Raw genomic sequence first — 24,899 nt, 5'->3', positions numbered from 1 at the left:
ACAACAACAACAAGAAACACCAATAACAAGAATGAAACAACCACCACCACCACCACCACTATCATCAAACAGGGGATAGACAAGTCTGACAAAGGACATTCCTCTATAAAACTTAGTTAAAAGGATGCTTTTAAAAAAACTTGGGACTATTCTAGAAAATCCAAGGTGCATAAGCACTGAAGATAACTTTTAAGAGTCAGTTTAGCAACAATGAAAGAAATCCTGGTTATGGATAATCTGTAAAAACCTAAGTAATAGACATAACTTGACTTATTTCTTCCTGAACCAAAATCAGGCTACATGACCCAACAAAGTGTATATAGAGTTCTGGCCCATTGCATATATATATTTAAAAACACTTTTCCTTTTCTGACCTCAGGATGGTCCTTGAAAATCCAAGATATATGGTCACTACAAGTATGAATGATTTTGGAACAAATTAATTTTTTTTTTCAGATCAACTTTTCTAATTATAACTTGCTTAGGCTAATGTTAAAATTCATTTTCATTCCTTAAGCACACACTGACTGGTAACAGGCCAGGGAAACAACTGGGTGTATGCTGGGGAGCAAAGGAAGCTGTCTGGGAAAGAGGCAGTGCAATTTGGTTACCATGCCATATGTCCCAGATTTCCTGGGACAGTCCCAACTTCAAGAAGAGAATGGGTACTTTTAACTAGAGCTTACCAAGTAATTTCCTTTGTCAGACCACAAATTCTGATTTTGGGCATGGAAAAATATGTTCCCAGTAGATACAGAAGAAGCAACAAAGAAGAGCACATAGATCTGAGTTCTAGTCCCCATTCTGCAAATAATTAATTTTACCATTCTAACATAAATTTGCTGCATGGAAATTTATTGGGGATTTTAAGTTCTTTTCATGCTAAAAATTTTAAATTGCATCTAAAATTTTTCTATCACCCACTATTGAATGACACATGAATCTTAATATATACCATGCAATACGAGGCAGTAGTAACAACATGTGGCTTTTTGAAGGGGGCTGAGGAGGTGGTGAAGTCACAAGTTGGCTTGTTCTTGCATGCTGTAGGAAGGCCCAGCTTATGTGCTGTGTGGCAAGACAGGCTCATGCACATCCAATCATGCAGTGAAATTCTCAATATGTAGCAGATTGTTCAGTCAGTTGTGTGCCAGGTATCATTTGGTAAACAGTTATTTTTTCTACCCATTTTCTAATGTGTTTTGTAGCTTGAAGATACTTATATACACTTATTAAATTCTTACAAATGTGGGCCTCACAAATGCATTAATCATCTGAATCAATATACAGCTATCTTGTAACTCCAGAGGTGAAACTTGATTAGTCTAGTTAAGAAAGCATATGAACTTTATTAAGATTATAAAATAGGTGCTCAGAATAAAGCTTGAACTCTTCACTTATTCTGTATCTTTTGTGTTAAATTACTAACTGACTGGATACATGGATCTTGTTATATAACATTTGCAATTCCTATGATTTGGAGAGAACAAAAAGACCATTCAATAGATTACTATATTCACTTAACAAATATGTTAGGAGTTTCCTCCAAATCTACCATAAGCTATAAGATCTCTATTTTACAAAGTGAAGAACTACATGTATCAAAACCACCAGAAACTTGGAACTTGAATGAAGATGAAACCGATGAATCAGACTGTACTGATGAGGCTCAGCATGACAAGGTAGGAGACCAGCAACATGGTGATGCCCCCACTGAAGTCACTTTTTCTTCCTTAGATCCTTATTTAATAACTTAAGCAGACCTAATGACCTTACTCATGATCTTAATCCAAAAAAAAAAAAAAATCACACTAAATCTGTAGTTTCTATAGAATAAGATGGAATATCCTGTAAGAGGGCACCAAAACATGTTCCAAGCATGTCATTTCTGTCAAGAAGGACAAAGCAGGAAAATATTCTTGTTATTTTTATGGGGATCTGAAAGTGATTGTTCTTAGTGTGCCAAATTCTGCTGGATTATTTGTGAATGGGAGAGCAGTGACAGAAATAACCACTACATTAAAAAAGCACTAGCCTCAAAAGAAAGAACCAAATACCCAAATGAAAAATGTGGTAAGTCAACCACTAGTAGTCCTGAACAAATTTTCTTACCACCGTTGCACATTAAACTTGGTTTAATGAAAAATTTTGTCAAGGCGATGGATCGAAATGGTGCAGGTTTTCTTTATCTGAAAAATAAATTTCCAAGAATCAGTGAGGCTAAAAACAAAGTTGGGGTATTTGTGGGTCCTCAAGTAAGGGAAGTGATGAAAGACAAACATTTTGAAGAACAGTTGAATAAAGTTGAAGGACCTATACAGAAATCATTTAAAAAAGGAAACCAAAACTTTTGGGGGGAAGACTATAAGGCAGAAAATTACCAAGAAATTATGAATGACTCCCCTAAAGTCCTGTAAAGTTATGGGATGCAACATATGTCACTCAAGATCCATTTCTTGGATTCACACTTGGATTTCTTCCCAGAAAACCTACTGCTATTAGTGATAAGCACAGATAAGGTTTCTATCAGGAAATCTCCACAGTAGGAAAGTAATACCAGGAAAGTATATTGGGCTGACTACTGTTGGATGGTTGAGGAAGAATATTCCCCAGGTGACATGAGGCGCAACAGAAAATCATCAGTAACTACATTTTAGGTGAATTAAATAGTATAGTTATTTAATAAAAAAGTATTTTCAAAAATACCAAACTGATTTCTGTGAAAATTCTGGGTAGTAGATAAAAACTGAAATGATGCTTTAAAACTTGCTACAGTGACGATTACATAAGACCCTCATGATTTTATGAGACAGAAAACAAAGCCCTATTGATTTATTTGGGTTATCCAGTTTTGTGTGGTCCTAGATTAGCCACTTTACCAGTCTAAGACAATATTTGCTATGAAGATGTTGATTCTAGAAGTCTTTTTTCTAATTTTTTTTTAGATATTAGAGTCTTTTGAATGAAATTTTATTGTAGATGATTTGTGTATGACTAAAACTGTAGTTATGTAGCCCTACCACTTTTAAACCATAAGTACCAGATGCAAAACTGTGACGTTACATTCAAAGAAACATCACAGGACTCCCCTTTGCTCTCTCAAATCCTCACAATAACTCCAGGAGGCAGGCTTTGTAAGTATGCAGGCTCACATTCATTTGGTTTATAAATCATCTGGTAGAGCCCCTCACATTTTGCAAAAGAGAAAGCTGAGGTCTGGGGATTTTAAGTTTCAAGGTTTCATGGAGAGCAAAAAAATGAATCAAAATAAAATACAAGGTCTACATAAGGAATATGAGGCTGGAAAGTGTGACAAAATTGCCTAAATCCATATGACTATTAAAAGACAAAAATGTAGAACCTAGAGCTTTTTTCAATGCATTTAAAAACAATGAATTAGGGGTTCCTAACATCCAAGTAGCTAATAGCTCAATGGATACTAGGCCTGCAGTAAGGAAGACATAAGTTCAAATCCTGCCTCAGACACTAAGTAATTCTGGGCAAGTCACATAACCTCTATTTGCCTCAGTTTCCCCAACTATGAAATGGGGGTAATGGCAACTCCTAATTTACTGGATTATTGTGAGGATCAAATAACTTTGTAAAAAGCTCAGCACAGTTCCTGGCTTATAGTACGTGTTCTAGAAAGGTTTATTCTCTTTCTGCCCTCTCCTCTGCTCTCTTGATTCCTCCTCTCTCCCCTAGATCAGCTTTTTCACAACTAGTAGGCAACCCTAAGGTCACATTTGACACACTAAAAAAGGTTAAAGTGCTAATGGCTGGCTCCCAGGCAAATGTTAATTTATGGCTGACAGCTACTTCTGAGGAGGAAGCCCTTCCTGGTGCTTCTCAAATCCTACCAAGGAGGCAACCACCCCTTCATTTGAGAGAACTGTGCCGCCAAACTTGACATGGAGAGACAGGCTGGATTTCTCTGTGTCCTTTACAACCTGGAGGACCTCAGGTTAAGTCACTCTTAGGAGACAGACTGGCACTGGGAGCATCTCTGACACCAGCCTTCTTTGTTTATAGTGGATGTGTCTCTGATAAGGCTTTCACTGGTCTTCCTTTGGTAAGAAATGAAGGAAGGTTGAATGAAGAAGAAAGGGAAGAATGGAATAGAGAGCTGTAGAATAAGGGATCATTTGAGGCCTTCAAATCTTAGATAATGAATCAGAAGCCCTGAGAGATTGACCTTTTCTTTTAGGTTAAGTTTATGACTTACAGAAAGTCAGAGTTGAAGTCAGACTGAAGCTAGACCTTTGGACTTTGGACTTATGTCCCTTCTGTCAAGGTCCCAGACTCCCCTCACTCCAAGTCTACTCCCCTGGGCTAACTCCATCATTTCTGTTGCTAATACCACCCCTCCTGTCTGTCTATATGTGATATTGATCTGTGTGCCTATTCTTTTTCCTCAATCGAATGTATCCCTCTTGAGGAAAGAATTATTTCATTTTTCACTTTATCTTCCTGGCCTGCCAGGAAGCCTGCCACACCAAGGCTCTTAACATATGCTTATTTAGTAAATTAATGCTTTTATCTTCTAACAGCTGTCTTTTTTGAACCAATACCAGAGTTATAGGAAACTCCTTTCAACTTGATCAATCTGTCTGGGAAGAGCTAGCCTCAAACTCACCCATCCCAAGATCAGAATGGTAGCCCAGCAGAATCCCGATTGTCTGTTCAGGGTTAAACAAAAATAGCATTCAAGGTTTCATTCAAAGGCAAGGCTTTAATGTCTCCCAAGGTCTTTTCCTAGCACCTGTTACTTTATTATTCTTATTATTCTCAGTTAACTGCTTTCCTTATACATTTTTCTTTTGCTTTTATCATTTCCCCCCACACAAAGACATATATATTTAAAATAACTTAATAACTTATTTACAAGACTGTATCTTAGCAACAGTGGCACAACATTATCTAAAGCAACCAAAGCACTTGGTCATAAACTATATTAGCAAAACCATTTAATGGGATCAGTTTAGTCTTCCTGAGATACTAGGAATCCAAGGTGTTGCTGAAGATTAAAGGCAAATTTTTCAGACCTAAAATGTTTCATCAATGAATCTTGACATTTAATAGGTAAGTATACAGGGAACTCCTATCCTTCATAACCATAAATTCATTTTTCAGAGTGGGGCAAGACCTTTAGGGATAATTTAGTGTCACTCCCTCATGTTACAGATGAGAAAATTGGCTAGGAAGGATTGCTCTTTGTCCAAGGTCACACAACTAATTAGAGGCAGAACTGGAAGTAGAAGTCTGGACTCTTTACTCATTAGTCCACTTACCCACTTGGCATATATCTCTTAATTTATAGGGGGGGAAATATTACTTTAAAAGGAGCCTTTTAGGAATTTAAATGTTAATTAACATGTCCTTAATAAGAGTTTTACTGAATCTATCTTCTTTTCTTCCTGAGAACTTGTATTGAGAGACCCAGACCTCTCCGTCTCTCTTCTCATTCTACTATAGTGGGGACTGACCCATTCCATTGCAAGGTGACCCACCTTTAATCAGTAGCAATGGATGTTCATTGATCTATGCCACTTTTCAGGTTTAATCCCTCTTGTGACCAAGGACACATATTTTAGAGTTTGAGTTCCAGCCCAAATCTAATGAAGAGAGTACAACTAATTGTTCCGGGTGCTAATTGATCCCATACCCTCAAACTCATTAGCGTGATGTTCTAACAAATTCAGCTCACCACTTTACAATGGAAGCGGAACCCATGTCCTGAGATGGAAACCACTTGCTCAATCACCGAACATCGGACAACCATCTTGCACTAGCTAAAATAGTGATTGACAAGGGATTATATCTCTGAATCTGAATTTTCAGTTCATTTTGCTGACCAGTCATGCTGCCTGGCTCATGTTTTTTATAAATATATATGGCAGTCAAGGACTGAAATCAAGCAAGGAATGCTTAGTTGTTTTATACCCTATTGAGAAATTGTTAGGTTCCCTGTACTACAACTATATGAATTGTGGGTTTTTAAGAAAAATTAATTCATATTAAATCATGAATAACTTTAGGTATTAAATAGAAAGAAGGTAATATAAATAACTGTAAAACAAAAGCAGTTATATAGTTTTTACTGTGATAGGTATGAAGAGACTAAAAAAAAGGAAATTGTTACAAAAATATAAACTTAGGTAATAGCTAGCACCAACCACCACTTTATACTCTGGCCTTTTGTCACATTCAGAAAACACTACATTCTTGTTAAAGAAACTTCAGTAGCTCGCTAGTACTTTCCTATCATCTCTCAAAGATAAAATTCAAGATCATCTACCAGGTATTTGGCTTTAAACCCCTTGTAGTGGCTCCAAACACCCTCTCCAGATTGATTTCACATTTCCTCCCTCACAAACAACATTCCAACTTAACTGATCTACCGAATAGAACCTTCCTTCTATTGCCCTGATTTTTGCACACACTGCCCTAGATCTAGTCACAAACCTTCACTTCCAGAAATCCTTAGGAATGGAAGACTTTAACGCTCTGCTCAAGTTAACTATCTTATATACTTTCCCTTGATCCTCCTACTTAGTAGATCTTTTCTCCCACCAAATTACTTTGTATTTTTCATTTCCTTATTCATATACATATTTTCCTTCCCCTCATTGCACAAGTAATCAAATATAAACACTTTGGGGACAGGGACTGTTCTGTTTCTGATTTTGCATTCCTAACTTCAAGGAGTACCTTACATAAGAGTAGATAACCAATAAATCCTTATTGAATTGAATTTTTGAGCACAATGATTAACTCAATCTTTTTGTTTCATGATAATAAGATGTCCATTGATTATATGTCTTGCACTAGACAATAGTGTTCTTCTAAAGCATGTGTTATTATTTTTGCAATGACTTCACCAAACTCCTTCATCATGGTATGGTTATGGACTTGGGGTTTTTGAAAACTATGCCAGTGGAGCATAGATGGCTCTTTGGTAGGCTCTCAGTTCATGGAGACCCAGTCTGGCTATGTTTGGAGAGATTCAACAATGAGAAGTCTGGCTCACTGCAGCTCATTATACCATTCTATATCAGTAGAGAGGTATGTATGGTAGACTCAGTCTGCCTCACGTCTGTCCCCTGGTACTTTAGGTCTGATACTGGAAAAAGAAAATGAGATACTGATAGATCCTTCAAATGTTAACACAAGCCAGAACATAGAAAGGATACAGAACTCAGCCTGGATAGATGAGCCCCCTTCATCTCCATACAGAAAACCAGAAGTGCAGGATATGATGACTGATGTGGTCTTGTTTGGGATATCTGCCAAGTCAGAAGCACCCTGATTCCATAACATGGGATGTTTATGACCAGGAAGCCATAAGATTATGGCTTGAAGCTATTAGAAAGCTGCCAAGATTTGAATCTTGGCCCTGTGAACCATAAAGTCTTGGGGACTGTTTACTTGACTTTCATAGCAAGAGCTAGCTTAATCTACATACATGGCTAGGTGGGAGGAATCCCTACCACAGGAGGAAATACCCATATGAATTGAAATAATGGATATAATAATGGATATTTTGCCATATTGCCATGTTTTCTTTCTGACGTAGGGTAGTTATTACCAGTTATTATTCCCATCCATAAACTGTGGTCCCAACATACTGGCCTATTTGCTTTTTCTCAAATGACTTCTCCATGCCTTTGCACTTCTTGTTTCCTAGGCCTGGAATTCATTTCTTCACGTTAACCTCTTGAAACCCTGGTTTCCTTCAAAATTCAGCTTAAATTGCACCTTCTACATGAAGTCTTCCTGATCTCCTCCTCTTCCTGAGCTATCAGTGTCCTCCCTCTCAAAACTCTTTTGTCCTTCTTTTGTGTATGTTTCTATGTCATTTTTCTAATGCAAGATCTGTTTCTTTCCCTTTTGTCGTTATCTTCTGAATGCTTAGCGTAGTACCAGCCTGGCATATAGTAGGTGCTTAGGAAATGCTTGTGACTGATTGGCAATCTTAGGTATTCAAGGGTGTGACAAGAACAAGTCTCTTCACCTTGCTATGCCTTCCAGCTCAAAGTCTAAAATTTCTTTTATTGTGGAGGAGAAACTGAGGGCCCTAGAGAGAAGGTGACTTGTTCCAGGTCACACAGCCTATTAGTGGAAGTGTTTAGACAAGAACTGAGGTGTTCTCATTCCTGGCCCAAGCTGCTTTCCACTAGACTATGTTGTCCTAAGACATAAGGTCTGCAAACATTGAGCTGTTCCATGGATTGTAAGGACGCACTTGCAGCCATTGACTTTGATCACATGCAATGTCACTCTTTAACAATGACAACCTTAACATGAAAATATGCAATCCATTACCAATTAGTCACACGTAAACACACATTTTCAGAGTTTATGTTGACTTTATGATTAGAAAATAACAGTTTGATCCACAACTGCCAATGTATAGAAATTATCAGATCACAGAGGTTTTTCTTCATTTCCCTATCTATTCCCCATCTCCTACCCCTACCCCCCTTTTAGGAGAAAATTCTGAATTTCACGGTTAGATATTGATAACAGCTTACATGTAAAGAGTACATTGCAGTTACAAAGCACTTTACCTCACTTGATCCTCACAATAATCCTCACAATAATCAAATGTAAAACGTGGAATTGAAAGAGACCTTATAAATGTCCTTCTCATTTTACAAGAGGAAAATGAGGCCTAAAGAAGTTAAATGAATGTTCAAGTATTATTATTACCCTATTTTACAGATGAGCAAAGTGAGTATCAGGTGAAGTGATTTCTCTAATGTGGCAAGGTTAATAGATTGTAAAAGAATTCAAATTCAGTTGATCTGGCTACAAATCTAGGACTCTTCCCATTATATCATATTATCTCTCAAAAATTGTCATAGCTTCAGGCCTCAATGGCATTTGAACTCATAACTCCTTGTTTATAAGGTCATTGGCTTTAAACTCTGACTACCAATTAAAGAGATGGACTTTCAATTATTTTGCTTACTCTCATGGGTATCCTCCTGCATGATGGGTAGCTTTTTCTATTCTTTTCCCTTATTTGGCTATGTGAGCTATTTCTGCTATGTGAGTTTCTCTGAGAAGAAGAAGAAGATTACGCAAGTACGGAGTCTATAAAATGTCTGCTACCAATCCAATATTTTATTTTCAATGCATACTGTCTGCCATTTTTCAAAAATGTCTATCTCTCCCAACTAGTTTTTAGAAAGATCACTTTTTAAGTAAAATCGATGTTAGGAATGACAGCTTATATAACTTCCTATCTGTCCTTTCTGTGTAGATTGCATGGGGAAGTAGAAGAGGACATAAAAATTATGAAGAAAAAATTTCAAGCCTGATCAAATCTTGAGGAAAAGTCTGGGTCAAGAAGAAGCCAAAAGAGGCTGTCTTTGTGAAGACAAATTTGGCATATGCCAATAGAAATTAAAGAAGTCAAGAAGAAAAAGGTGTGGAGCAGGTGTAGAAACAGTAGGAATGTATAGATTATTTGTAAAGCCTGGATATGAATGAGGAAGGGGATAAAGTAAACCAAGATCTAATTTATTTATGATCCAATTTTAAAAGAATACAGAGACTTCTCAGAATGTTCCTTCATAAATCTTCATGCTACTCCTATTGAGCACTCCCCAATCTCATTGGAGCTCTTATTTTATTAGACCTGTATCTATCTTTAAGAAATTAACCTATTCTTAATTGTTTCTGTACCTGTTTTCTCCTAATAGATTGTAAGTTCCTTAGAATTTGTCATTTTTGTCTTTATAAGCCCAGTACTTGATACATAATAGGCACTTAATAAAATGCATGTTCAAGTAAATTGAATAAGAAGAGAACATAGTTTTAAGATGACAAGAGTGAATAAGATAGAACTTATTGAAATGGAGAAATCTATTTATATTTAAATGTAGCAATAATAGTTTATGTAGAGAAAACTATTAATGATTCTAAAAGAGCTATAGGAATAGGGCTAATAAGATCTAAAAAGGGATTTGGGGGAAGGGAGTGATATTTCAAAGAGAAAGACCAGTCTTTGATCTGACATGGCAATTTCCAATGGTCATCTTTTCCAAGTTCAACCCATGGAAGAAGGAACTCATTACTATACCATATTCACTGGCACTTTTTTAGAACTACTATCCTTTTCACCAGTGACCAAATCAACTCTCAACCTTACAAAATTTAATATTTTGATCCTTTTTCTAGTGCATGTGAATTTTCGAACATCTTAGAAGAAAATACAGTGCTTAGCATAGTGCCTGGCACATAGCAGATGCTTACTAAATGTTTGTTAATTGAATGAAGGCACAGAACCTAGGCATTTGCAGCTCTAAAATTAATGGTACCCATATATAATATGTTAATTGATATTACCTAAGAATCTAAGGGCTTCTTTCTAATCAGAATGTAGTCATTCTTTTCTCTACCTTTGGATTCTTTCACATTCACTATATTACTATATTGCTACTCTCCTTATCCTAGAAGATTAGCACTAGGTATAATGATTCAAGTTGGGCTTTGCTGTGTTTTTATAATAAAACTCAACCAAACAAACAAAATGGTTAAGAAATGAGGAACAAGGAGAATTTCCCAAGTGAATGAAAGAGCCAAAACTTTTAAGTTTATTCAAAGTGTTTTCTAGATCTTTAGCAACTCCCACGATTTAGAGTAAGAAGGGTAATTTGAAAGGGATGAACAACTAAAAACTACAACTCAGAAAAATTAAGTAACTTCTTAGGGTCACAAATTTAAGAGTAGAAAGAGACCTGAGAACATTTAGCCAGATTTCTTTATTCAAAAGATTCAGAAAGGATCTGACTAAAGCTCCCCAGGAGGTAAGGTTGGGATCAAAATGTCAGGTCTCTTTATTACAAAGGTTCTTCCATAGTGTGGATGAATCTCTATTCTTCCTTTTGAAAATCTAGAAATTTAATGTCAGTGAATGGGAAGAAAAAATCAGAATGCTTCCTATTTTACATCCCATTTACTTCTTAAAAGCAAGGATATATAATCCATTGCATTAATCAAGACTGTTAAAACAATGTCATCAAATTGCAGCCATAAAATAAAGATATGAAAGAAGGTGCAATGTGTCTTATCTATCCAATCCACCCTGTAGTGTTTATTTTGATACTATGCAAATAAGTCTTTGATTGGATTAGTCACAATACCACCAGGGGGCATATCACATTTTACAAAAAATTCCTCTTGTAAAGAGTAGTAACTCACATCAACTCTATAGCAGTGTTGGAACCATTTGAGTTAAAGTTTTAGCTCAAAATGAATTTTTAATCCATGCAACTTTGTTGAGAGAAGTCTCATTCACAATTTTCTCCATGTTTTTCATGGTCAGTGCTTGAATTGTTCATTCATAGACAAACATCATTGCAACTGATTTAATAGAAAGATCAGAAGCTGTGATTTGCCCTCTTCTAATTAATTCTTAATTAACTCCCCTAAGCAAAGTGTAATGCAAGTCCAAGACTCCAGCCCACTAGAATTACAATGGGAATTGCCAGTTCAATGCTTTTAAAAAATTGCACTAAGTAAATGTGTTTAGTAGTTCTATCTTGAGTTCTAAAAGAAGCCATTAATTATGCCACCCTGAAAATGTACTTTTAAAAAAGTCTGTTATAGAAATTCAAAATATCTACCATGTGCAAAATTTACCATATCTAATTATTATTTGGTGTCTTCAAATTTAGTGCTAAATGCAGATGATTTAGAAGCAAAACTCTCCTTTGTAGACATACTTATTCCGTGGGGCCAGAGTTATGTGAATCACTTTTCAAATATATGAAAACTCTATATTTTAGGATGGTGTTGACATTTTCCTTTATTTCTAGAGATTGGAAAAGAAAAAAAAAAAAAAGAGGCTTCTCAATATAGGGTGTAGCAGGAAGAGCTAAACCAAATTTTAAAGAAGAATTTCCTGACTTTTAAAGATTCCAAGACACTGAAATGCATTATCAAGGTTATAGATTTAGAGCTGGAAAGGAGTTTAGGAATCATCTAGTTCAAATCAGACACTGAAAATACTACTTCTTTGATTTGAAGAATTCAAAAACAAATATTTGCTGCCTACTACATACAGAACCCTGTACTAGTCTAGAGGGAGAAGCAGAGTAGAGTTAAGAAGAGAAACTTTAGCATAAAGTAGTGGCTTCATATAAGACTGAAGTTCAAATGCCATTTCAAATACAGTGTGGCCCTTGAAGATACAATGGTTCTTAATGTTAAAGAAGTCATATTTAAGGTAATAAAAGAGGGGCAGACTCTACTAGTAGTGGCAACTTTTGACCCAAAGATTCATTTTATTAAGCTTTAATCTCATCCTAAGGTAACTGATCTCTGGTCTAAGAGCCTTTTAAATATTTTTAATAGTAATAAAAAGTTTATTGTTGCCTTCTCTTTTTATACCACCATAATTTCCCTTAATCACTGCACCTTTCCATCATAAAGAAAAAACACTTAAAACAAAATCAAATGACAACATGGCTGATCATATTTTTACCTTGTTCCATACCTACATTCATTCCCTTGTCCTATCTGACAAAAAGTATATTTCATGTTAAGTTCTATCTAAAAACAAGATTGTTTATTATAATTTATAAGGTACTTTATGGAACAATATGATATTTTGGTTCAAAAGTGTAGTGAAAAGAGACAATAGATAAGGAACCAGAAGAACTAAATAAAGTTTCAGCTGCCCTTTACTAGTTTGTGACCTGAGTTAAATCTCTTCACTTCATAATCTCCCATTTTTTAATATGTAAAATGGGTATAATAATACTAAGTTCACAAGGATATCATGAGGAAAGTGCTTTGTGAACTGCAACCTGTTGTATAAAATGAGTTGTTATTATAATTTTGATTCATCATTGATTCAGTTAGAGTTTATGCTTAGTTGATTTCCGTATAGGCCAATTAGCTATTAGCCTTAAACCCCAAACCAGTTGTGGGTCAAATATGTGCCATTGGTTGTGAGTGTTGATCAATCAGTCTAAATCCCAAACCACTAGTAGAAATGCATGCCCTGCTAATCATAGCTCATGTGATTAATCTGTACACAAAAGCCAGAATGTTCTTACCTCACCTCCTACTCAAGGACAGTCCAGTTCTAACCCAGCTCTGGAGATGCAGGGCCTGATCCTAGCAGGTAGTGGTGATGGGGTATCCTCCGGGTGGTCCAATAGTACAATCCAGGTATGACTGATCTTAGCCTGAAGTAAAAAATCAAAAATTCATAGCATTGTAAAGTTTGAAGGGACTTCAGTGGTCATCTAGTGTTGGAATCCTTACAAAGTATTAAGTCATTAGAATTGATAGAGACAATAATTATCTAATTTAGCATGGTTCAGTATGATTGATCTGATCTTATAAGGAGCTGTTATGAGCCAGAACTTGAAAAAAAGGTACTAAGTGGAATTGAGGAGAAAATGTTTAAATCTAGTTTAGAATTGATTTAATCCTACAACAAATAATGGTTTCCCAGTGATATAATGACTAGTGTGTACTTAGTGTATAGCATAGAAGCAAGAAGCTCTCTCTCAGGGCCAAAGAGCACTCTGGGAGATACAGAAACCCCACTCTCGGAGGCAGAGACAGATTCATTTCATATTTCATCTTTGTGCTGTCTGGAGACATTCGGAGGAAGCTAGGGGCTGATGTTCAAGACTTGGAAGGACACAATAAAGGACTGGATTTTAACTCCTGGCTGTGTTTGAAGTGATTATTACTTTGAACCAAAACTAAGGCTGTCTCCAGAAAACCTCCCCAAGAAACCTGCTCTCAGAGAGAACCATTATATTATACAAAAGAAGAGGAGAACACAATCTAGTACATTCCAAAACTTCTCTGTGACAATCAACAATTATCAGTAGTAGCCTCTCTTGAAGATCTCCCAGTGAGAAGAACTCTCTTGCCTCTTAAGATAGCCTCTTCAGTTTATGCAGAGCTCTGATAGGAATTTCCTCCTCACAAGCCTAAAGTGGTCTCTTTCTGACTTGTACAAATTGTTTTTTACTCTAATACCTGGAACCAATTAATCAAATCCCCTTTTTTATATGACTGTCCTTCAAATACTTGAGGAAGATCTAAACATTTTCCCTGTTTTCTTTATATAAGCCTCATACACCATTGGCCCATCCTGCCCTCAGAGATGCCTTTTTCTCAAGACTTGTAAGCTTACTGATGTCACTTAGGATGCTCCAGATCCGATCACATTTGAGCAGACTACATGATTCCATTATCTCCTTATTCCCAGAAGGCACGCCCATGTTCTTATGAGAGGTCATATTGTTGAATCAGCAGTCAATACACTAAAGCCCCAGATCTTTTTCAACTGAGTTACTTTCTAACAATATCTGTCTCTCTTTGTCATAAACTTGATTTGGTGATTTGGCGAATCCACATGTTGAATTCTGCACTTATTCCAATGTAAATTTTCTCTGGATTGATATTCTCCAATGTTTTAGACTGTGGATCTTATGGAATTCTGACTGTAATAGCTTAAGAGTCATCTGAAAATTGTACAAACATGTCTTTTTACCTTTATTCATGTCAATGAGTGCTGGGTCTGTGATTTTGGGAGTACCCAGTGAACTGTCTCCCTACAGGTCTGTACCTTCTCTGTAACCTTTTACAGAGTTATCCAAAGAACTAGGAGGCTTAATGACTTGTCAAATATCATACAGCCAGTGTATGTCATCAGCAAGACTTGAATCCAAATCTTATTTGCTTTTAGGCCAGCTGAATAGGGCCCAGTGAATAGGGATTCACTCTACCAATGCTGATCCTCTTAATGACAACCATTAATTAGAATATTGGATAGTAAAGGGTCAAGCACAGATTCCTGGAATTCTTCACTGGAGTTCTCCTGACAACTTCTTAAGATCCATCGCTTTAAAGCCAAAAAGGATCTTTACAATTTAGGAAAATGAGTTTCTGAGAGGCTAAGAGAATTGCCTGAAATCACACAAGCAGTAACTGACAGTTGGATTCCATCCAGGTCCTCTAATGTCAAGCCAGTAGTCTAAAGTCAAAAAAGGACTTAGATGGCATCTAGTTCAACACTCTCCTTTTACATGAGGAAACAGACTTAGGGAAATTAAGTGCCTTGCCATGATTATAAAAATCATGTCAGAGATAGGATTTGCACTCAGATCATCTGACTCCAGAACCATGTTTCTTTGACTTGACATTGAATCACGAATGACTAGTTTCACATCCATCTACTATCTTCTACTATCATCTAATTGATGTCTTTCCAACTTTTACAGAATAGGTACAGAGAGGTTCAATCAATTAATTATTTAGGTGAATATATTACAGAAGAGAGAAATTATTATTAATAACCAATAATTTGAGAAGATCCAGTGAAATGATGAATAATGAATAAATGATGAGTGAAATCTTGGGCAAAATAAAAATGGAATCACACTCAAGTCAGAAAAACTTGGAGGAAGAGCAGTGGCAAGCCTAATGGCCTATGCTGGCTTTATCATTTACTATGTGACCACAAACCACTTGAGTGTGGAAGACTGAGTTTCTCCATCAGTAAAAGGAAGGGCTTGGACTAGAAGATACCTAAAGTCCCTTTTATCTCTAAATCAATCACAAAAGAATGAAACTAAATCAACTTTATTTGGCTGTCAATACATTTTTCAGTAAGGATATTAATGAGGTTGAAGTTTGAGGGTTTTCAGAGATGGAGTTACATGATTACACTGGAAAAGTTTTTGAATGGCCATTTTCTGAAATGTCAAAAGGAACAAATAAGAAATGAATAAAAATGAAATTAAATAACAAAAATTTGTTGTAGATCTACGTAACCAGAGTTTTGTGTTATTGTTATTTTTCCTTGGCAACACTCAGGAAGCCAGGACTCAAAAGTAAATAGTTGACACAGTGGATAGCTTGCTACTCCATCTGGAGTCAAGAAGCCCTTAGTGTGAATACATTCTCAGACACTTATTTAGCTAAACTAGTTATTCAATCTTTTTCAGTCTCAGTTTCCCCATCTGTAATAGGTTTTTAATAGTGCTTCTTGTGTCAAATTATACACACCCATATCTTGTATATGTATATATACATGCATATGTGTGTATATACATATATATTATTTACATAAAATATATACATGATTTACATACCAAACATTTTACAAACTTTATTCTACTATTTAGATTTTAGTTATTATTATACATAGGATGGCATAGTAGACAGAACACTGAATTTGGAATCAGGAAGACCTGAGTTCCCTGGTCAAGTCTTGTAATTTCTTTGTGTTTAATTTCCCATATCTATAAAAGGAAGTATTGGATTCAGTGACTTCTGTGGTTCCTTCTAATCCTAAAGCTATGATCCTCTGACAACACATTAGGGGTTATTAAAGAAAAAAGGGGCTAGCAAGAGAGAAAAATACAAAAAGCTAAAGGAGGAAGGATTCTAAAGTAGTGGCAAATGTCCTGAAAACCTGGCTCAGCATACTTAAGAAGCCAAGTTACGAAATAAATAATAATTATTTATTTAATTTAATGTAGTATTTATTTAAGGTCTGTAAAGAACTTTACAAATATTTTCTCATGACAACGCCATGAGGTAAGTATCATTATTACTTCCACTGTACAGATAAGGAAATTGAGGCAGACAGAGGTTAAGAGACTTGCTCAATGTCACACAGCTAGTAAGTGTCTGAACCCAAATTTGTCCTTGGGGTTTCTTTCTCTTGGTCCAGTGCTCTATTCATTATGTCACCTAGCTCGTGGATCTAGGTTAAGAGGATGAAGAACAATGATGGCATGGTGCAAGATAAGAGAGAGAAAGCTTTTTGAGGATTGTTCAATAATCAAGTGTTCAAAGTTGTAGGGAAAAGAGAGAGCCTTACTTCTAAGTTGTGATGTGGCTCAGCAGAAGATGATACAATCAGAGAGCTACAAACTTCCAAAGAGAAAATAGCAGCAGACAAAATATGTATTCTCAGTTAATCTCTGCTTAATGAAACATTAGCTTAATTCCCTGATTAATATGTGCCTAAGAAATTGTAAATGAAAAATCAAAAACAATTTAGCAGTTTTTTGTATTCAGAAGATTAATGCATGATAAAAATACATTTCTTCAAAGATGAAGGTATATCACTAAACTTAATAAAACACTAACAAATAAAGTAGTAACTATAATATAGCAAAGGTCAATTTTTAAAATAATTTTTTAAAGATACAACCTTGGTATCAATTTTATGCAACTTTTTGACAAATTACAGTTTTTATTTTCTCAGGATTAAAAAGCTCACAAGGTATTATAAATACAGCTATTTGTAGAAATGTCCCACACCAAAGGATATAAGGAAACCTCTACCCTTGATGGGACCCATTCTATTTCTAATCTAGAATCATTTAACAACAAATTAACAAGGCATTTACCTCATGCCAAATACTTTTGCTAGGGCACTAGACAGGCGGAATATCAAAACTATCACTATCCTCAAGAACTTTACGTTCTCTTGGGGTCAGGGAATACTGCATTTATAAAAATAAGTAAATGAACTAAAACTCAAAACAAAACAAAACAAAACTATGGATTCTAAGAAGCAAAAGTGAGGAAGGAAAATGTTTCTGCCATAGCTAGCCTGTTGCAAAGATAGCAAGGTGGGAGCAACTAGCCAGTTGGGATAGAAATAGAGAGAGCATAAAGGAGAAATGATGAATTTTAGCCTGGGAAGAGAGTTTGAAGGCAGATTTTCCATGCTAAATAGAGAAAGTTTGTATTTTATCCAAGAGTCACTAAGCTGCTTGAGTGGAGGTATAATATGGTCAGACCTGTTCTTTAGAAATATCAATTTGCCTTCTCTGTGGCAAATGGAATGGAAAAAGGAAGACTGGATGCAGCAAGATTAATTAGGCCACTCTTACAAAACTCTAGGTATTAAATTATTTGATCCTCTTTAGACAAAAAATAGAATGGGTTTCATCAAGGGAAAGAGTTTCTAACTTTTTGCATGACACACCTATAAACAGCTGTATTTCTAATACCTTGTGGTCTTTTAAATCCTAAAGTGATTTTAGATTGAGTTGTGAAGAGAATTTAAAAGCAAGAAATACTGTAAAGGTGGAATCTGCAAAATTTAACAATTGAGTGGATATGGGGAAGACAAGAAGGAGAAGGAACTCCAAGTGCAGATTATGGAGATTAAATATAGGTGACTGGAAAAATAGAGATGTCCTCAACACAAATAAGAAAGTTCCAGAGGTAGAGAAGCTTTGGAGAAAAAAAAGTGAGTTGTTTTGGACATGGTGAGTTGGGAGCAGTCAATGGAATATCCACTTGGAAAAGTCCAGATGACAATTGGAGATATGCAGCTATGTAGAGAAGTAAGGACATCAAAACATTCTAGTAGTGTGAAGGTAGTTTGGTGAAATAGAAAGTGTGCCAATCGGGAAGTCTACATTCTGTTACCCATTCTTCTGCAAACAATCTGTCACTTGGGGAAAGTAAGTTCCTCTCTGTAAGCCTCAGTTTGCTTGCTTCTCTATAGGATGAAGGATCTAAACTGGATCATTTCTAAGTAACTAAAAGCTCAAAAACTATTGAATCCACTACAACATAAGCAATTTAGTGCCTACTACATATAAGACAGCAGGTGTTGGAGATACAAAGACAAAATAAAAAAGCATTGCCTGTTCTCATGGAGCTTCATTATGTAGATTCAGAGTAATGTACCAAACTATAAGGATAGAAAAGGGCCATTGAGAAAAAGCTCTGTGTTTTTTATCAGGCATAAATTTTACTTTCTATCTCATAACTTCTTTTTAAAACATAATTTTACTGGTTCCATACCTTTTTATTTTAGTTTCCTTAGCTACAGGGTGGATGGTAGTTGATAGTTCTTAATTAAAAAAAAAATGTCTTTAGATTTCTATAAAGGAGCTTAAAGTCTGACCTTTCTCAGTGCAATGACTAGGATTCACTTCATAACTTTCCAATTACAAATATGTGGTCTCTGAATTGAAAATATAAGTTGATTAGTTTGGAAAATTAAAAAAAAACAGCTTTCTTGTTAACCAATTTTTGTATTTCAATGATATTGTCTATGCATTTGTTTTAGGATCATAGAATCTAGTAAGCCTCTTGAAGGGAAGATCTTTGTCATTATTATGTATGTATCTCTATCACCTAGTATACAGTAAGCACTTAATAAATGTTTGTTAATTAATTAGTTTAATTGTATGTTAACTAATTAGTTTATCACTGAAATGGCTGAAAACTGAGCTAATTAATTTTTGATCTCATTTCAATTTCATATACATTTTAAAATAATGATAATCTTGTAAACTGAGTGGATTACATAACAAGAGGGATGGACAATCTGGGTACTATGTAGTTATTCCCTTCATATACAGAGAACAGAGTATTGGATAGATCCCCTGGCAGGCCCGCATAGATTTTGAGCTGCATTATCACATTAGAGTCCACAGATTCAATGGGAGTACTGAAGATCATCCTAGGTAGATTAATTTATATTCACATTGGGAATATAAATGAGAGATATCCATTACTATCTCAATATTCCATAGAATGTTAAAGCTAGAAGGTACTTTGAAGAACATTCAATCTATATTACTATATGATGAAAACAAAATCTAGCAAGATAAAGTGACTGAAATCTAAGTTTCATAACTATACTACAACAATTGTCCGTGTTCTTTTCAGTATTCTTTGTGCAATTACTCCAATCCATACTTTGTTGTATCCATCTCTTCTTTTAGATATTGTGTATATAAGTAGTGTTTTTTTCACTGTTACTTCATGTCTTGCCAAATTTTCTGTATATCCCACACTGATCAATCTCTTGCACTACAGTGTTCCATTACTTTAAAATGTCAATTTATTCAGTCATTTCCCAATGTTTGATATTACTTTAATCAACTGATTCCATTATTCCTTGCAGTAATATGGTCAGGAGGACTAAAAGTGTTTGCTCTCAGAGAAAAATATTAAACTTATCTATTAGCTTTTACCTAAGAAGTCATAAGGATTCTTTCTTTTATAAGTCATACATAGGGGAAAATAATATTACCACCTTTCAATTAACAGATATCTGAAATTCACGTTGAGCTCCCTGGATTAAACTCACTATATAAACGCTAAGCACCACTATTACATATTATGACACTGTTGTCTGGAGCCTACTTCTCATCATGTATGAGACTGTGTATATATTTGCATTTCTATTTCATCACTTTCTTTCACAGACTAAGCTCTCCAGACATTAACTTGACAAATAACATGATCAAGTCATCAGTTTCAGAGTGGCTCAGTAAGTTTTAAACTTCTTAACAGAAATATTTCCACATTCATTCAGCCTTGGAAATTTTCCAGTTTTTCCCTTCATAAGGAATTTTGTCATTGACTGATCTACAGATCAAACACATACATTTTCAAGAAAAATTTACATATTAAATTATATATGTAAAAGAGTCTTTCCACAAATAACTCAAGTATCCAAATATATTAAGTCTGTCTTGCAAATTGCTTTAGAAAATTTATACAGAAATCATTAGAATGAGTCTAAGAATAGGACAAAGTATCACCAAGAGGCTGGTGTGATACTATGTTACCTTCTGAAGGACGCTGAGTTGTAGAGTGGAAAGCAAGATAAAGCATGGCATTTGTAGAGAGCCACAGATAGTGGGGGAACTCTGGGTAAGATATAAGACCCTTCAGCCTGGAGGAAACGTGCTGGCAATGTCTAGTTTGGCTCCCTATTTCCCTTTGGTGTTCTCACCTTCCTTCCTGAGAAGTCAAGGAGGGCATGACCACCTGTATTCTACTTGAAACAAGAGACACTTACAGTAGGGTGCTTACAGTTAGCACTTACTCAATGTGACTGGTGATATAATGGTTCTCTAGTTCGCACATACTTAGTGTGCTCTAATGATGTAATCATACTAAGGTATTTAAGGGTTGAAAGGACTGGAAATAGAGACATCCCATTTATGACCATCCTCCTACTGGCTCTCCTGCCTCCTGCATTCCTCCACTAAGATCAAGGCTGGTCTCCGAGATCCTCCAGAGAGCTAGTCCACACATTGCATTTTGGTGGCTGAACAGGGACTTCCAGAAGGACACTACAGGCATCCACATTTTTAGTTTCAGTTTTACTACAATCTCATAGGGCAATTGTGAGGGAAGTCACATCCCATTTCTGAGATGCTCTCAGTTTCTTCATTCTAACTCTGAATTTTCATTTTTTAATGGTTCTTTAAATGTCTCTGATCAGTAAGGTGACTATCACCTGATGGAGCATCCCAATATCTGTCTATGCTAAAGAGGGAAAAGTGGAAAAGTAATGATGCTCCCATCTTAAATTCTTATTTATTAGAGAACTTAAATTCTCTAAGTTTTCATTCTTATCTTTATCCGAATTTTGAACATCACCTTTTTTCCTAAATCTACTTTCTTTTCCTTCCAACCTAGCATTATCCTATTACCAGAAGAACTGCCTTTGCATTCAGTATTCTTCCTACTGAACCATGCCACTTTGTCATTTAACAATTTAGTCAATTAGTCAATCAAGAAGCATTTATTTACTCCCTGTTAAGCATTGACGATAGATAGAAACAAAAGGCAAAAGCAAACCTTGTCCTCAAAGAGTGAATGTCATAATTGGAGAAAAAATTTGTAAATGAGAGATACACAGAAGAGTTCTGTGGGTAGAAGAAGGTAATCTGAATGGGAAAGTTCTTAGCAAATTGAGTGATTAGGAAAGAAATTCATTCTGCATCAAGTGGATGAATGCTGAACCTTCCTGGAAGTCAAATAAAGAGAAGGAAGAAAAAGAGCAAAGGCATGGAAATGGAGTGTTGCTTTTGGGGAACTGCACATATGTCTCCATATATTTAAATTGCACAGAGAATGAGGGGAAAAAAAGAGTTAACCTGTGACATAGCTGGAAAGGTAGGAAGGGACCAGACAGTAAAAAAATTTTAATGTCAAACAGGGGACTGTATTTGATCTTGGAGGACACGGTCAGAGCTACATTTTAGAAAATTCGCTTTGGCATCTGAAGAAGGAAGAACTGGATGGGGGAAAGACTTGAGGCAAGAAGTCCAGTTACTGGATCAATCTATGCAAGAGGTTATATAAGAGCCTGAATTACAGTTGTAGTTGTAGGAGTGATAAGTACAGACTATTTATGAGAGAAAATGTGAAGATAGAAATGACATGATTTGGATGTACTGGGCATGTGGGGTGAGAGTTAGGTAAGTGGAAAGTTTGGAAGGTGGGGAACAGAATTTTAGGGGAAAAGATTACAAGTTCTGTTTTAAATATGTTCAGCTTGAAATGTCTGGGGAACCTCCAGTTCAAGATGTTCAAGAAGTTAAAGAAATGTGACTATAACTCAAAGAAATAAGTGCTAGATATATAGATGTGGGAATCATTTGCATAGAAATGACAGTTGAACTCATATGATCTGATGATTTGAGCAAGTGAGACTAGAACAAAAAATGAAGGGGATCCAGGACACAGCCCTGTGGGACAACCATGGTGAGAAAGCATGGCAGATATAAAATCAGCAAGGAATAGACTGAGGAGTAGTCAGACAGCTAGGAGGAAAACCAAAATAGAATAATATTGCAAAAACTGAAAGGGTAATTATACAGAAGAAAAGGATCAATCAACAGTGTCACAGATTACAAAAAAGCAAAAGGACGGGATTGAAAAAAGACCAGTAGATTTAGCAAGTAAGAGATGACTATTAATGTAGGAGACATGTTCAGTTAAATGATACCAGAATTTTTCTTGTACAGATGATAAATGTGGAAATATATATAGAAGAATTGTGTATATTTAACATATTTTGGATTACTTGCTGCCTAAGGAAGGGGTAGGGGGAAAGAAGGGAGAAAACTTTAGAACACAAGGTTTTGCAAGGCTGAATGTTGAAAACTATCTGCATATATTTTGAAAATAAAAAGCTATTATTTGAAATGTCAAAAAAAATGATATCAGATGCCAAGATAGGGACATGAGAAAAGCATAAAAGAATATGAAGAAAAAACCATATGAAATGCAGCACAGTGATAAATGAAGAACCAGAAATTAAACACAATATGTAATTTTTACATTTTGCAAATGGAGCTCTTCTATTGACCCAAATATACTGCACTGTAGAACCTAGTACCTGACAAACAGATAGGCTATGATTCCTAAATACTTGCAAAAGGAGCCCAAGGCTGGTAAAGAATGGAACTTAAAATTGGGGTGACTTATAAGTCAAACTACTTGGTCTCTTAATTATAGAAAAATTAGCAAAGCCATACATGAGTTAATTTGCACCTAGGGCAAACATAATACATGTCTCAAAAAGTATTCTTAGGTAGAGAATGAGCTGAACTCCATGCTACATAGTACATGCTACATATAAGCAGTGAAGAAAACAGGCTATGTAGTAGCTTCTTTTTTAAAATAAATCTTGAAAATCAGATATTAAAGTCTGTTATTTTTTCCACATTTGATATTAAGGAATCTGACAATTATGGGGTACAGTACTAACTCCTATTGAAAAAAAAACAATGCTTTTTGAGAGAGGGCTGAAAGGTTGAAGTCTATTATTTTCTCCCCCCTCAAAAAACAAAACAAACACAAAATAATCTTTAAAGAACAGCTAAAATTTAGAGTTTGGAGAGATTTTTTTATGTATATTATTTAATTCAACTCCTTCATTTTACTAAGGGAGAAAATGAGATCCCAAAGAAAGGAAGGTACTTATCCAATGTCTCAAAGAAGAGTTGACCAATTATTACTGAAATGAAGCTGATTATTGAGCTAGTCAAATGGAGCCAAAAATCTAAGATTCACTGATTATTAGAATTGTAAAGGACTGACTATCTTGTCTAACTCCTTCATTCTACAGAGAAAACAGAGCTCCAGTATTAGTAGAAAAGCAAAACTACAAGTCAAATGTCCTGATTCCTGGTAAAGTACTCTTATTTCAGTCCAATTGCTGAAATCTGATCTTTTGAGATCTGAGCAAAACGTATTCAAGGATGATGTTGCTTCCAAAATAAGAGACCCTGGATTTATGGCTAAAAAGAAGCAGCTAAGTAGTGAGGGGACCCCTTTATTCTTCCCAGGTACAATCTAGCCCCAAGCTCCCTGACTTCAGAAAGTGGAATAAGGTACCTGAATATGACCTATTGGGGGGGGAATAAGATGAGGTTCGAGGTGTAGTTATACAGATAGTCAACATATGTGCTGTTTTTTAGTCTAGTGTTGGATGGTACATTGTCATTGTCAATTGCTTAAATTAAAAGCATTGGCCCTCACTCCTTGCCTGGAGTTCAAGTCCTACCAACTTCAGTTTCTTCCCTTTGTCCCCACTCTAATGAGCCAGAGTTACTCCCCAGTAGGAGCCACCTCCTTCTCAGCTGTGAACAGCATCCTGTTACCAGACTCTTATCTCCTTCCTTATTCTTTAAAGGCATACATATGCTGTAGCACCCTTGAAATTTCTTGATGTTAGGCACTAGTTTCTGCTCTAAAGAATAAATACCCAAACTATTCAAATAAACAGTATTTGAATGTCAAAAAACGAATAATAAAAAAAGGAACTGTTTTGCTTCTGTAGAGTTGAATCAACAGTGTTTTCTTGTTTCAAAAATAATTGATCAAAATATTTTTTTTAAATCTCAAAGAGAAAGCTACTATAATTTCAAAGCTTTAAAAATAATCCCGGACACGTTCTTTTAAATGTTGAGAAATTCACATCCATCCCATCCCATAATGAACCATTTATTTTTAACAATCGGGAAACAGTAGGTGATGTGAGCTTCTTTAACCATTTCTTAATTATTTCCTGGGATAGTGAAAGATAAAAAAAAAAAACTATAGTTCTTTTAGCTTCTTCTTAAAGG

General features: G+C 35.6%; 1 protein-coding gene across 21 annotated transcripts in view; it reads right to left on the bottom strand.

The window, feature by feature from the left end:
- The window catches only part of NPY5R (neuropeptide Y receptor Y5), a 164,598-nt gene that overhangs the window by 86,740 nt on the left and 52,959 nt on the right, over positions 1-24,899 (bottom strand). For 14 of the 21 annotated variants that reach the window (XR_007948170.1, XR_007948168.1, XR_007948172.1 and 11 more), the window contains one exon: positions 13,074-13,205. The gene's annotated coding sequence lies outside the window, so the exon portion shown is untranslated. Of the gene's footprint in view, positions 1-2,112; positions 2,190-13,073; positions 13,206-24,899 lie in introns of all 21 variants that reach the window. The other 7 variants (XR_007948163.1, XR_007948166.1, XR_007948161.1 and 4 more) reach the window with 3 other exon arrangements.

The sequence above is a fragment of the Antechinus flavipes genome, chromosome 6 (assembly GCF_016432865.1).
Source record: "Antechinus flavipes isolate AdamAnt ecotype Samford, QLD, Australia chromosome 6, AdamAnt_v2, whole genome shotgun sequence".
NCBI classification, from domain to species: Eukaryota; Metazoa; Chordata; class Mammalia; order Dasyuromorphia; family Dasyuridae; genus Antechinus; species Antechinus flavipes.
The sequence above is the reverse complement of the archived record's forward strand: the minus strand, read 5'-3'. Positions and strand labels throughout refer to the sequence as shown.